Raw genomic sequence first — 13,351 nt, 5'->3', positions numbered from 1 at the left:
AATCTGCCAATCTTGGTTTCTCTCAGTTTCTTATTTTTCAGTTTTAAATTAATGCTCCAGTTTCTCAGAAAGTTTCATTGGAGGAAAAAATTCCTCATGAAAATTTGTCAGCATTTGAGTCTGAATTTTTCCGAATATGTGTACTGATATATGCAGTTTTGACAATATATGCATTTTGGCCAGCAATTTTCCTTCACATAATGCATTTTCGGTATGTCATTTTCACTAATATATGCATTTTTATGCACATTTCCCCCTAATATATGCATCTTGTATGCATTGTTTATTTGGATAATTGTGAATGTCAAAGGCCACACGGGTTTCAGTTTTTGTATTGGCTCAATAAGTGTGATGGAAACAAAATTGAATGTCTTTTCCGTCATTATTCCCAATGCCCCCTTATGCACACCAGCTTCACTTCAAACATTCTTGCCTTGAGAGAGAATGTCTGAATCACAGAATTGTAGATCTGGAAGGGACTCAGAGAGTCATCTAATCCAACCTCCTGCAATGCAGGATTCCTTTCCCTGGGTGGGCTCCAACCACCAATCTTCTGGTTAACAGTCAGATGCGCTGACCTATTGCACCACCTGAGGGAAGGCGGATTCTAAAATGCCTCTAGAGGAATATGCCTAGTACGTTTCCGAGCACAATTCCAAGGGTTGGTGCTGACCTTTAAAGCCCTAAAGGGCCTCGGTCCAGTATACCTGAAGGAGTGTCTCCACCCCCATCGTTCTGCCCGGACACTGAGGTCCAGCACTGAGGGCCTTCTGGCGGTTCCCTCACTGTGAGAAGCCAAGTTACAGGGAACCAGGCAGAGGGCCTTCTTGGTAGTGGCACCCGCCCTGTGGAACGCCCTCCCACCAGATGTCAAAGAGAACAACAACTACCAGACTTTTAGAAGGCATCTGAAGGCAGCCCTGTTCAGAGAAGCTTTTAATGTTTAATAGACTATTGTATTTTACTATTCTGTTGGAAGCAGCCCAGAGTGGCTGGGGAAACTCAGCCAGATGGGCAAGGTATAAATAAATCATCATCATCATCATCATCATCATCCTCAAGACCAGGAACCCCGATAAGGTACGGTTCTCACTCAATGGCGAATTTTTGCATTGAGAATTCCTCTTCATTTCTTCAGAGTGAAGGACGATCTGGTGCTAGCACACATGCGGAGATGTTCAGGTCAGGGCTTGTGTGTTGGATTCTTCTCCATCCCAATTTTTTGCCCACATTTCTTCAGGCAAACATCTGAATTGGAGTTTTTCCTCACAATATATGCAGAAAAAGATTTTGGAGCCAGTCCAGTTATACCTATGCCTAGGTATATATATACCTAAATATATAACAGATATTTATCTATCTTTAAGATATCTGAGAGCCTTTGTGCAGCCCATGTCAGGCCAGAGTTAGAAGTCATGCCCTTTAACTAGATGGCCCGAACCCTAAATAGAGGCTCCAGAAATTTACTTTGAATATGATTTGCCAGAATATTGTTTTTGAAATGTATTTCCTTTTCCTCACTGAAGATGAAGCCAGTTATAGCCCTTATGAAAATCATATCTCTAGAACTCAGATGATTATCTGTAATCAATAGCTATAGCATCATGATAATAAAATTGCAGTACTGACATCATTGCACTGTTGCTTAAACAATCCAGCCTTATTCAGAGCTAGTTATATCCATGTCTAATGGGTATAAATATTGATATTTTAATAAAGGTGGTCAAACCTTTTCACATGTAAAAGATAATCATTCAATGATAGCATATTTAATAGAAAACTGATGGAAGATTCCCAACCCATTTTTCTTCGCTCCTTTTTCATTTAAAATTATTGACAAAATGAGATGCTGGTTTTTTGTTTATTTGTTGTGATGCTAGATTTTTAAAAATAAACACCCTAAAATTTCTGATTGTGATTGTTAATCATTGTAACACTCAAAAAGCTTATTTCCATTAATAATTATCTTAGGCAACAAAATCTGGACTCTCTCAAGTCTTTGGTTTCCACTTCAAAGAAGGAAAGTAATAGGAGTTTAAGGAAGTAAAAAAAAAAAAGTCAACAGCCACTAGTAAAATAAAAGTTCTTTATTACACATCAGAACATCTAGGTTATTTTTTTATGAGCAGAACTCCACTTCCATCACTCTGGACAGCCAGTGAGTGAGTTTGAAAGAACCTGAAAAATCTCTTTCATATAATAGGCATTGAGAACAGGCTTGAGTTGATTTTTAAGTCCCAGTATGGCTTATTACTGAGCAAACATGCTTAGGATTGGGCTGCCTGACTACAATTATGAACACAGATCACTTCCTTAGATCCCACTGAATTCCAGTGCCTAATTTTTCTAAGAATAGGGGCCAATCACCTCAACCCCAATAGTTTCCTTGAAATATTATCCTCCATCAAAATAGATGCCCATTGTCTGCCACTTCTCACTTTTTTTACTGAACAAAGTGGTGTCCTAACTTTTCACCCGCCTCCAACAGGAAGCTGCAGTGATGGCATTGGCAGGGGCGGAGGAAGGGGGTGTGGTGGGGGCTGGTTGCCCTGGGTTTCACCACTGAGGGGGGTGACAAAATGCCAGGCGGCACTCACCGCAGGGTCTGCAGTGCGCCCGAGCCACACGTCTCTCCTGGGAGTGACGTGGTGGCTTGGGTGCCCGCAGGCTCCGCGCTGCCCCAAACGGCCTGCCCGCCTCCCCCCCCAGCTGTAGGGCGGCTGAGTGGGAGGAGGCAGGCAGACTCTGGAGGCCCTGCAGAGCATTCTGCCCCGGCTGGCCCCGCCCCTGGGCACAGGGCATGCGCACTGCCCCAGGTGCCCGATTGGCTTGCTCCATCGCTGGGCACTGGGCCACTTAGCACCAGCTACATGTCACTCCTGAGGCATTCCAGGAAGTGCAGCTTGTGGGAAGCTGCAGCAAGAGCTTTGCACTAGGGTGAGCTGCATGGGGCTCTTTTAAAAGCCGGTGTGAGGAAACTTTGGCTGTCCAGATGTTGCTGCCCCCCCGGCGGTGTTTGCTGAGGCTGATGGGAATTGTAGTTCAGCAAGATCTGGAGGGCCACAAGTTCCCCACATTTCTTTTAAAGCGAAGTGGTAAAATATTAATATATGTTTATTACAGGTATTTATAATGTGTGTGTATTTAGGTATTTGGTCCAATGAATGTTTGTTTATGGGATTTAATAAAGTTACAACAATGATTAAATAAGAACAAGAAAAAAGCAACCACAAATTGGGAAACCTTTAGCTCCCTCGTAAGGTTAAGTAAGGGAAGTGGTAACCTACACTTCCAAATGAAAAAATAATAATAATTCCCCCAACTTTTTGTGGGGTGGGGGAAGTTTTCATTTCCCCTATGTCCACCAAGGGTCATTAAAAAAAAAAAATAATTCAAATCTCCTCTAATGTTTTAACAATATACACAACCCCGAAGTTACATAGAGATCAAGCTGCTAAGGGCTTTGTAGGCTAAACTAACATTAAACTAACATGTTTTTGGATGTGTGGATGTATCCAAAGCAACCTATCTCTCTTTTTTTTATCAGATGAAGAAGCCGCATGCAGTCAGAGCAGCTGTCTTTCTTTGCAAATACCTTCTGTACGTGGGATTTTACTTTTTTTTCCTCTGCGATCTTCAGTTCAAAACAAGATAATCATACCCTAATTATAGCTTTGATCACTTCTCATTAAAGAAGACAAAAATGATTCTATGTAGGTCACTTGATGCATACGATGATCAAAACAGACACATATCATGATGATATCACTTTTAAAGGGACTGTGGTAGAAAATCTGCAGCTGCTTCAGGTATTGCCACTAATGGCTGATTATGTATATACTTGTAAATTATGTTTATTGCATTACAATTAGTCGGGCTAACAGTGCATAATAGCAATAAGGTCATTAAATATGTAAATAATAAATAATAGTAATATTACTGCCAACAAGTCAGGATGCTTGACAGCATCATGTACATTATTCAGTCAGCGACTATATTTCTTACGGTTTCAGTAGCTAGACATGGAACAGTGCCAGTCTGAAAAGGTAAATGTGAGGGGGGGGGTGTCACTTGATTTCTAAAATGAGAAGCTCGGTGTGCTTGGGAGTTGTCCCTTTTGAGCAAAAAGCCCCTGGGCTGCCCAAACACCTTTAGCTATCTGAAGCAAAGAACAAGATGGTGCACCCACTCCCTGGTCTCCCTACACAGGCCAGACAGGCAACCGAGGCCTACTTAAACACTGGCAATGTCATGGATTTTCAAGGGATAGTCCTGGATTTACGGAAGCTGTCCCAGTTTCTGATTTGATCCAAGAATATCCCACTTTCCCTTAAAGGTAAAGGTACCCCTGACCGTTAAGTCCAGTCACAGATGACTCTGGGGTTGCAGCACTCATCTCGCTTTACTGGCCGAGGGAGCCAGTGTTTGTCCGCAGACAGCTTCCGGGTCATGTGGCCAGCATGACTAAGCCACTTCTGGTGAAACAGAGGAGTGCACGAAAACGCTGTCCCACCGGAGCGGTACCTATTTATCTACTTGCACTTTTACGTGCTTTTGAATTGCTAGGTGGGCAGGAGATGGGACCGAGCAACTGGAGTTCACCCTGTTGCGGGGATTCAAACCACCGACCTTCCAATCGGCAAGCCCTAGGCTCTGTGGTTTAGACCACAGCGCCACCCATGTCCCTCCACTTTTCCTTAGGTCGTCCCTATTTTCATCGGAGAAATGATGGAGAGTATGGAGTTATGTGACCCCTGAGCCAAGGAGGTAACTATACAACCTTTAGAAGATATCTGGTAGCAGTTCTGTATAGGGAAGGTTTGTTTAACGTTTAATGTTTTGTTATGTTTTATATATGTTGGAAGCTACACAATACTGAGGAGATGAACCAATGGTTTCAGCATAAGGCAGCTTCCAAAGTTTCTATGAAGATCTCATGGATGAATTCTGGACATTACAGAAGAAATGGGAAAAGAAACCTCCCTCCCCCAGCATTCCTGGAGGTTCTTTACCTGCTTCTTTGTGATGATATGACTTGGCTTACAGATCACAGGGACAGTCCCACTATTGGGAAAAATGAGGCAGCAATGGTAGGAAGTCAAATCCGTATGGCCAACAGCAGCGGTGATGTGTTGGAGATGGGGAGCATCACCTCAGTTAAGATTTAAAGGTGAGACTTCCTCATTTGCACTTTTTGAAACAATACGTACATGAACTGAAACACATCCATCTTTTGAATTTCATACTTCTGTGAATTTTTTCAAAGCAGTTTTTCAGCCAAGTAATGTGTTCAAGAATGCACATACTAGGGTAAAGTGTGCATAAAAATGCATACATTCATGAAAATAATATACAAACATTACAATATATTGAGGAGCATTGCTTGCAAAAATGTGCGTATTTGGCAAAGTTGCATGTAAAGATGTGGTAGATTAAAAGAAACTCACACTTAATGCTGCTTTAAAAAAAAAGGGATGTGGAAATGTGGATAGCTAAGCTGGAAAAATGGGAAACTGAGGAAAACCAAAAATAACAAATCCACCCAACCATACGTACTAGTCCAGTTGGCTTTGGTATATCAAACAGTTGGTGGTGGTGGAGAGAGGAGCTTTTCTGTTGCCTCAAATAACAAAATTTCTTGGTTTGACCCTGCTTGGTACCTTCTTAAGGTTTGGCCTATGGTGCTGTAAACGATCTGTGAAAGTTTCCAGAATGACTGAGATTTGTGCATTTATACCAGGCCAAAACAGCAAAATTCTCTGACCCTGTTCCTTCGCTCCTGTGTGTCCTGAATGAATGATCTTTGTCATTTCAGACCTCAGTGATTGTGGTGCTACAAGTCTTTCACCTTTAAAGATCAGATCATCAATAATTGTTAGTTCCTCATGGAATGGCTAGAGCTCTATCACTGTGGCAGACACAAACATTTTTCTTTTGGCCAACCAGCAATTATAGTTTCCAGCCATGTGACCAATAGGGAGGCACGGTTTTAGCAGTGAGAAGAACTATCTGGAAAATGCCTTTAAGAAACTTTTAGAAGAACATGAAGCCCTCTAACTTTGCCGCTTGTGATTATTTCCCCCAGTACACTCTTGCTCTAATCCTCATTTATGCCATCGCACCTGGCATAGCAACCTAAGTTTGAATAAATTACCTGTAGTTCAATGATTATCTACACTTTCTAACTATGCCAGGCTTATTATTTCCTGGCCTATCATATTAGCTACAAATATTGTGACCACATGTCAGATTAGCAGAGCGGTAGCCAATGTGGTGCCCCCTCAAATGTTGGGGACAACAACTACCACCATCCCTGACCTTGGCTGTGCTACTTTGTTGGGTATCCCAGGACTACCATGTTTATTGTGTCATGTATTCTCATAAAGAACAAAGGGATGAGGAATATGAAATGGAGATGGCAAACCCACACAAACATTTGTCTCAGGCACACTGAAGGATATTGTGGTCAGGGAGCTGAAGGCAAAGTAAGCAGGCATAAAGGTACAGAGTTCCTGAGAGTGGATTGGTCTTCATTATAGCAACGTACTCAGACTGAAGTCCAGAGCTAAGATTCAAGAAACTATTGGCCACCGTTAGATACCCTGCAAGTGTCCCGGAAAAGCCAGGACATCCTGTTTTTCCTTGGAGAACACAGTGGCCATTTGGGACATTGTGATATCAGGTGATATCGCAACAAGATCTTTCCCCCCAAAAGCACTTTTTTTGGACTGTAATCTTGTGCAATGCCCCAAAACACGTATTTTTCAGCACCTTGAGAGCACAGTCCCCCCGAAAGTATATCTTTCAGGCTCCATGATCTTGCGCAGGTTGCTTGGGAGCATTGGAGTTTTGAGACTCAACATTTTGGAGGGTTTGCTGTTATCATTCGGCAAGTTCTGAACTAGAAGCTGTAGCACGATCTGCTGGACATTTGCAGAAACTCAGCAGATGGCAAACAAATGACACTGTTATTTTGTTCATTTCTTATGACATTCATACAGCACCTTTCCTACATGCTTCACCTTCTCTCCATTTTATCCTCACAGCAGCCCTGTGAGGTAGGTTAGGCTGACAGCTGGTGACTGGCCCAAAGTCACCCAGTGGGTTTCAAGAGACTGAATGGGAATTTGAGCCATGGCCTCCCAGGTCTACTCTCTAACCACTATACCACCCTGGCTCTCTGTAACTGGACTGAATAGCATTTTTCAGGTCATGGGCTACATTCCCTTCTGGAGGCCTTTTCTGCTCCCTAAGCCACTACTGATTAATATGGCACCAGTTCTTACCAAAACTCTTAAATGGCTAAACTGAACAGATCCTATGCAAGGGAATGATCAGATGCAAACTGGACATTGAGGTTGCGGTCTTATACACACTTACAAGTTAAGTCCCATTGAAATCAGTGGAGCTTCCTTCTTGGTGGACATGGATATGAATACACTGTAAGGCTACAGTGCCAAACCTACTTGCTAGAGCACAAGTCCCATTGAACTTAGTGGGGCTTGCATTGTTAACACTTTATCCTATGTACTCGGGAGTAACCACCATTGAACCCAGTGGTGCTGTGTAATTGTGGTTCATTAATATAGGTTTGATTTTAAGTTGTCCATTCTCTGTAGTGAACAGAAAAGTCCTCCCATGCACTATTTGCAATCCGTATCCCCCCCCCAAATTCCAGTTTTTGACCCTATAGTGGACCTTAGTCTATGTGCTTGTGCGCCGTCACCTTCTCCCCCCCAAAAAAAACCTAGTGAAAAATGAAGGTGTTACAGAATGCTTCTTTTCTGCCCTCTATGGACTAACGTGGCTACTCTTCTGGAAATTTTTTTAGCTACAGTACAGTATTTCATGGGAAGAAATCACTTCTTGTCTATTGAGATTGCAAAATGTACATGATTGCTTTCAAAGGTTTATGGTCACACTGCATAAACTTTAGTGGTTGGTTCAGTGTGACAGAAGGGATCACAGCCTTCTAACTGCAAATGAATCTTTCCATAAGAAGGATGCAGTGGTGATGCATGGTTCCTGAAGAGGATGATGATCTTGGGTATATGCATATATAGGGATCTATCCTTTCCTGCCCTGGGATATAAAGTTTATAGGAGGTTGCAGGCTGGATTAGAAGAATCAAAAATCTGTTGCTCTAAGAGCATTCAGATGGTTAGAAAAAGGACCTGTTATGCTGTAACACTTGCAGTTGTTTGACTGTTGTGCCAATGATTCATTATATTTGCATACAAATGTCTTATGTAATCAGCTAGCTAGCCACAATGGCTCCTATAAGCTGAAGTTCTGTTCTGTACATTTTGAGAAAGGTATTGCTGTTGGCATCCAAACTAACAGCAGGTCCACCTTTGTCTGCAGAAACAGATTGTTGGAGATTGGTACAAAGCAGACCATCATTTCAGCTTCCTTTTTCCATTTTCTCTTGCATTTCTTTGTGTATAATACAGCTACTCATGAACACACACACACACACACACACACACACACACACACCCCAAGCTGCATCCATAGTAGGCTGTTTTTAAATCTCCAAGCTCTGCGAATCAAATATCGGTTGAAACTGAAGCTTATGATGCAGACCAGCTGCAATTCTGGTCCTGTGTGTGATCAGGATATTAATAATACTCTGTAGTTTGACGTGCTTGGAGTGAGGGGCAGCTTGGACCATTGGAAGCTTGGAGACAACTTTCCAGGCAGCACCATTGTCAGGGCAGGCATTTGGTTAGTAAAACTTTGGCAGCTAGTGTCTTTTCACCTAACCTTGGGCTGCCCTTACATCCTTGAATGAAGACTTGAAGTACTGGTGCTAGTGTGGAAAATGTTGGTGGCTTGTTCTTCTTCTCTGAATAGCATATGCCCATGACACAGCAGAACAGGGGTTGGGAGTCTTGGACCTGTATATGGGCCTGTAGGATTCTCTCTCTCTCTCTCTCTCTCTCTCTCTCTCTCTCTCTCTCTCTCTCTCTGGCCCTCACAACTCTCCTCAGGCCATACACCTTGCTTGCCCTGCTTTGCCTCCCAAATGACTGGAACGTGTTTGGCCTGACTGGAAGGTGTCCTTGAATTCTGATAATGCCTCTTGCTAGCTTCTGTGGAGAGGTGGTGTGCAGAAACAAACCTACTTTACAAAGTTAAGCATGTGCATTTGTTCCTCAGCTCATGTTTGCCTTGCCCACCAGCAGCACAAGGTCTTCAGAACTTTGCCCACAAAAGAACGTGGCCCTCAGACTGACAAGGGATCCCTGCCTGTTTAGTATAAAAATGTTGAAAAAAACTCCTGAGTTCCAAAAGTCTGAATGCCATGCAGTATGGGCAGCTGCTGTTCAAGAGACATCTGCACACAAAGGCCCTGTGGGTGCATGGAGCATTTTTTTCCAGTTCCTGATTGGAGAAATTAAGCAAATGCAAATGTTGGTTCCTCTTCTATATAGTTCATATGTGAATATTTGCAGAATGCAGTTTATGAGGACCAAATTTTTCCTATTACCACATTCCAAAGGAAAACTCATTTCTGAGCAGGGCTGTTTGATCCGCAAAGTACGAAGAGGTTCAGATAATTACAGGTATTTGACCAATGTTGCTCAGATGCCTCTGTTCCTGGATGAATCTGTAACTAATGCTATGCGATAGAAATATTTCACATTATTCTTCTGTTTGCCAGCTTGCAATGTCATTCCAGATGGCAAATACAAAAATAGCATGGGGGAGGGGGGAAGTCTCTCAAAATGCAGACTCTAAATGGATTCTGTAGACTTTCCAAAAGTTCCAACAGACTTTCTAAAATGTTTCCAACTGTCCAATCGATAGCTTCATAATTCTAGTCATGTAAATGCTGTTGCAAAACAAAACAAAAAACAAAAGAGACCATTGACCATTACTAAGTTCAGACATAACTTGATCACAGTAAAGCACTTTTTATTCCTGTTGTTTTCATTAGCAGAGGTAAACATGTACCTCCAATTTCTCCCATTGAAATATAAAGCACTTAAAAGCGCTTTGCCTTGCCTTCATCATACCATTTATTATGATGTCCTCACTAATGGCCCAACACAGAGATTGGCTGTCCCAGAAAGAAAAGTTAGAATAGATAATACCTACTTCCTCCACTGTGCAGTGTAACAAACAATGATATTGCAGTGGTTGTGCCAGGAACATTGTTCTGGCATCACATTTATGCCAGTGCTAGGCATCCAGCTGCCAGTAAATTTATTTTCTTCACCAACTATTAGAGATCTACAACTGTTCCATAATTCCCCCTCCCAACTCATTACAGAAGCAGCATCTCCAGAGCCATGGAATTGTTAAGGTCTCCATCGTTAACATGAAAGTGGGACTGTTTAAATTTGATTACCGTGTTTAATGAAGTGTTGCATATACTTACAAGATGACATGATGAATCACATTACGTTTATTATAAGTCAACATATAAGAATGGACAAATGGTTCAATAAAGCGATGCATTTATAAATATAAGATTAATGCATTTGGGCTCGTTGTCATATTTCCCCCTTTAAAAAATGCCAATGTCCTGTTTACTTTAGCCCAGGAGCTAAATTGACAATTTGCTTTCTAAAAAATGGCCTATATTTTCCATCATCCAGCACTATACATTTTGTCGCAGTAGCCAAAAGCATTAGATCATTCGGATGAGTAAATCCAGTTCACCTAAACCTGTATGTACAGCCTTGTATATGCATGATTTCATACTCAAATACTTACACAAACATGCACATTCAAATCCTTCACCCCATACAATGTCATATTTCTTGCCCGTACCCTCTTGTGTGCTTTATCTGTTTAATGGTATACAGAACCTTAAAGCATTAAGGCTATTAGGACAGAAGAATCAGAAGAATGATCCAACATGTAATATATCTACTTGATGTTGTCAATCATCCTGTATTGACTGCACCTCAATCTACTCTTTATTTGACAATGGTACCTGAGATCCTTTCTGTCTTATGCAATCCATGAGCCAAACTGAAGACCCCCCTCCCTTCTCTCCCTGCAGCCTTCATTAAAAAGGTCTTAGTTCACTTCCCAATAAAGGGAATTGAATCAGTTCTGTGTTCTGCACTCTCTTTTCACTGTCTGTTGGACTTGCAAAAGAGTGTGTGTGTTTTCCTTGAAAAAGGATCTAGCTTTGTTTGTCTGTCCCTATGCATTTCTATTTATTTGTGTTTGCTGTGCAGAAATGCTAATGCATGCAGGTTCATTGTGTTAAATAGGCCAGATAGCATTTTGAGTACACTCACAAATGTGCAGCATGGAAAGCATTCACCCCCCCTCTCTCTGTCTCTCTCTGTGTGTGTTGTTAGGAGTGGGGGAAGGCCTGCCAAGTGTCTGAACTTAAGCTTCCCTCCCACATCTGCATTTAGCTCTGCTTGAGTGACAGGTGTACATGGATGCCACATCAGCTGCCAATATGTTATGAGACCATGGTAACAATTGCTCATCTCCAGGGAGCTGTGCAGCCTCATTCTTCACTATCAGACATGAAAGAAATAATTTCAGGTGCCAGTAAGGGAACTCTGATAAAAAGAAAACATTTCGGTTTTCATGGCACTGGAGTTTGCCCTGAGGCAACAGCTTTGATAAAGAAAACGTGTCTCTCTCTTTACATTCACAATTAATCCATGATTATCTACAAGCAATACTTTGCCCTATAGGATACTGACAGGAAAATGGGGGGAAAGGGGTAGGGGAAAAGTCTTTGTACATTTCATATGCCTTCCCCCTTCCACCCCGCCCTCAATGATACATGCACCTACTGTATATCAAAGTAATCTTATAAACTCCTCTGAAGCTAAAGATAGCTCTCTTATTCCACTTCGATGATGTTTCATAGCTATCGAAGGTACTGGCCTAGAACAACTGTTGCAAACAGAAATAGTATTTAATGTATAATGTTGTTTCGCTGGTTCCAGTTAAGAAAGATGATATGAGAGAGCCAGGACAGGAAAAACCAAACTCTTCTCCCTGTTCTGATTTGACATGTCAAAAAGAAAAACATCAGAAACACTTTAGCAAGGCAAAACAAAGAGCTTCTTTCAAAGAGGAGCTGCTGTTCTGCTCTGGCTTAATCCTCTTTCATGTGATATTTGCTGGTTTGATGTTTCTGGTGTTGACAGGATGTTGGGATGCCTCCATTTCATTCATGGGTTTTGGTGTGGACTTAAACTGCCCCCCACTGCAAAAAAATAGCACCCAGAAGATGAGAGTTTGGGCTGACACAATCTCTCTTGGGGTTACACAATCTGGCATAAGGCAATGACTTTTACTAGTGTGTATTTTGCTAGCTGGCAAAGAAGAGGAATCATTTAAGGATTTCATATCTTTTATGTGCTTTTTGGGAGAGGCTTCCCAAGGGGAAGCATATTCCTGGGGGTTGTGTTCAGGCAGCATTTTTCTCCTTGATAATCCCTATAATCATTACACAATGATTGCAATGGCCTAGGGTGATCTGAGAACACCATAGTCTTCCTGCTTTTTGCCTTCACAGTGATTTTCCGGGATTTTCTAGCCACTTGGAAATGGAACCAAGAGTTCACAGGATTAACCATGGAAACTTTGGGGCTATTTTTGAGTGGGATTAAATCACATGCCAGCAAATTCAAGTTGCACCATTACAGTTGCTGTTGCACATCAAACCCAAGTCCCTTGTAGATCAGACTTTAGTGATAAGGAAAGTGACAGGAAAATGTGCTGAAGTGTGTGGGATGATGCTTGACCCAATGTCATCTAACCTACTCCCCCCCCCCCAAAAAAAATTAAGAACGAGTGCTTACTGAATAGCCAATGCCATGAAACCTCCCTGGAAAATAATGCTCAATAAACAGTTCATCTGGAAGCACCCAAAGAGGAGGTAGAATGCTTTATTTAGAGAGTTGTATAGAGGATCATTACTGAGAAGAGTGTTTGGCTATGACCATTGAAACTCTCTAGGCAAAACCAATGTATTTGTCTTTCTAATTGTTTCCCATTCTGAGCCTTCAGTCACTGGATGGGAAACAACCCAAATTAAATGGTGTGTGTGTGTGTGTGTGTGTGTGTGTGTGTGTAAGTGTGTAAGTCAGACTCACCCCAACCATTAGGCAGGGTGAGGCCACTGCTTCAGGTGATAGAAGCCCACGAGGTGGTACCTCACTCCCTCTGTCAGTGGTGGAGAAGTGCCACCATGATCGGCACTGATTTCAGGTGACATTTTGGGTGAGATTTTGCCCCAAATCATGTGGGAACTTGCAGAGTGCAAGTCAAATATCCAAGTCAACCTATGAACATAAGCTGCCCTAATTTGGGCTGCTATGACAGAAACCTGCATGAAGAAAAGCTGCATCAGTTTTAA

At 42.1% G+C, this 13,351-nt stretch overlaps 1 long non-coding RNA gene across 1 annotated transcript in view; it reads right to left on the bottom strand.

Annotated features, from left to right (window-relative positions):
- Positions 1–254: 254 nt before the first annotated feature.
- LOC310767258 overlaps positions 255–13,351 on the bottom strand; it is a 172,427-nt gene continuing 159,330 nt past the window's right edge. Inside the window, exon 5 of the long non-coding RNA XR_014550806.1 lies at positions 255–269. This is a non-coding gene — a long non-coding RNA (uncharacterized lncRNA). The remainder of the gene's footprint in view (positions 270–13,351) is intronic.

This window comes from Podarcis filfolensis, assembly GCF_964270895.1.
Source record: "Podarcis filfolensis genome assembly, chromosome: 7".
Taxonomy (NCBI): Eukaryota; Metazoa; Chordata; class Lepidosauria; order Squamata; family Lacertidae; genus Podarcis; species Podarcis filfolensis.
This window is presented reverse-complemented; position numbering and strand designations above follow the sequence as displayed.